This window comes from Triticum aestivum, chromosome 5B (genome assembly GCF_018294505.1).
Source record: "Triticum aestivum cultivar Chinese Spring chromosome 5B, IWGSC CS RefSeq v2.1, whole genome shotgun sequence".
NCBI lineage: Eukaryota > Viridiplantae > Streptophyta > Magnoliopsida > Poales > Poaceae > Triticum > Triticum aestivum.
This window is the reverse complement of record NC_057807.1, coordinates 676,972,723-676,975,119: the sequence shown is the minus strand read 5'-3', so window position 1 is coordinate 676,975,119 and position 2,397 is coordinate 676,972,723.

The window sequence follows — 2,397 nt, the reverse complement described above, 5'->3', positions numbered from 1 at the left end:
GCAATAAGCTTGACAGGAAGGTACCAAAGTAATCCAGGAGTGGATCACTGGACAGCGGTCAAGAACATCCTGAAATACCTGAAAAGGACTAAGGATATGTTCCTCGTATATGGAGGTGACAAAGAGCTAATCGTAAATGGTTACGTTGATGCAAGCTTTGACACTGATTCGGACGATTCTAAATCGCAAACCGGATACGTGTTTTTATTAAACGGTGGAGCTATAAGTTGGTGCAGTTCTAAACAAAGCGTCATGGCGGGATCTACATGTGAAGCGGAGTACATAGCTGCTTCTGAAGCAGCAAATGAAGGAGTCTGGATGAAGGAGTTCATTACCGATCTAGGTGTCATACCTAGTGCATCGGGACCAATGAAGATCTTCTGTGACAATACTGGTGCAATTGCTTTGGCAAAGGAATCCAGATTTCACAAGAGGACCAAGCACATCAAGAGACACTTCAATTCCATTCGGGACCAAGTCCAAATGGGAGACATAGAGATTTGCAAAATACATACGGATCTGAATGTTGTAGACCCGTTGACTAAGCCTCTCTCACGAGCAAAACATGATCAACACCAAGACTCCATGGGTGTTAGAATCATTACTATGTAATCTAGATTATTGACTCTAGTGCAAGTGGGAGACTGAAGGAAATATGCCCTAGAGGCAATAATAAAGTTATTATTTATTTCCTCATATCATGATAAATGTTTATTATTCATGCTAGAATTGTATTAACCGGGAACATGATACATGTGTGAATACATAGACAAACATATAGTCACTAGTATGCCTCTACTTGACTAGCTCATTAATCAAAGATGGTTATGTTTCCTAACCATAGACATGTGTTGTCATTTGATTAATGAGATCACATCATTAGAAGAATGATGTGATTGACATGACCCATCCTGTTAGCTTAGCACTTGATCGTTTAGTATTATGCTATTGCTTTCTTCATGACTTATACATGTTCCTGTAACTATGAGAAATATGCAACTCCCGTTTACCGGAGGAACACTTTGGGTACTACCAAACGTCACAACGTAACTGGGTGATTATAAAGGAGTACTACAGGTGTCTCCGAAGGTACATGTTGAGTTGGCGTATTTCGAGATTAGGTTTTGTCACTCCGATTGTCGGAGAGGTATCTCGGGGCCCTCTCGGTAATACTCATCACTTAAGCCATGCAAGCATTATAACTAATAAGTTAGTTATGAGATGACGTATTACAGAACGAGTAAAGAGACTTGCCGGTAACGAGATTGAACTAGGTATTGGATACCGACGATCAAATCTCGGGCAAGTAACATACCGATGACAAAGGGAACAACATATGTTGTTATGCGGTTTGACCGATAAAGATCTTCGTAGAATATGTAGGAACCAATATGAGCATCCAGGTCCCGCTATTGGTTATTGACCGAGAATGGTTTTAGGTCATGTCTACATAGTTCTCGAACCCGTAGGGTCCGGACGCTTAACGTTTCGATGATAGTTTTATTATGAGTTTACAAGTGTTGATGTACCGAAGTTTGTTTGGAGTCCCGGATGTGATCACGGACATGACGAGGAGTCTCGGAATGGTCGAGACATAAAGATTGATATATTGGAAGCCTATGTTTGGACATCGGAATGGTTCCGGGTGAAATCGGCATTTTACCGGAGTACCGGGAGGTTACCGGAACCCCCAAGGGGTTAATGGGCCTACTTGGGCCATGAGGGAGAAGAGAGAAGGAGCCAGGAGGGGGCCGCGCGCCCCTCCCCCTCCTAGTCCGAATAGGACAAGGGAAGGGGGGCGGCGCCTCCCCTTTCCTTCCCCTCTTCCTCCTCTTCCCCATTTGTCCTATTCCAACTAGGAAAGAAGGGACTCCTACTCCCGGTGGGAGTAGGACTCCCCCCTTGGCGCGCCCTCCTTGGCCGGCCGCCTCCTCCCCCCTGGCTCCTTTATATACGGGGGTGGGGGAGCACCCCAAAGACACACAAGGTTATCTACGGATCGTTCCTTAGCCGTGTGCGGTGCCCCCCTCCACCATATTCCACCTCGGTCATATCGTCGCAGAGTTTAGGCGAAGCCCTGCGCCGGTAGAGCATCATCATCATCACCACGCCGTCGTGCTGACGGAACTCATCCCCGAAGCTTTGCTGGATCGGAGCCCGGGGATCGTCATCGAGCTGAACGTGTGCTGAACTCGGAGGTGCCGTACGTTCGGCGCTTGGATCGGTCGGATCGTGAAGACGTACGACTACATCAACCGCGTTGTCATAACGCTTCCGCTCACAGTCTATGAGGGTACGTGGACGGATACTCTCCCCTCTCGTTGCTATGCCATCACCATGATCTTGCGTGTACGTAGGAAAATATTTGAAATTACTACATTCCCCAACAGTTTCTTG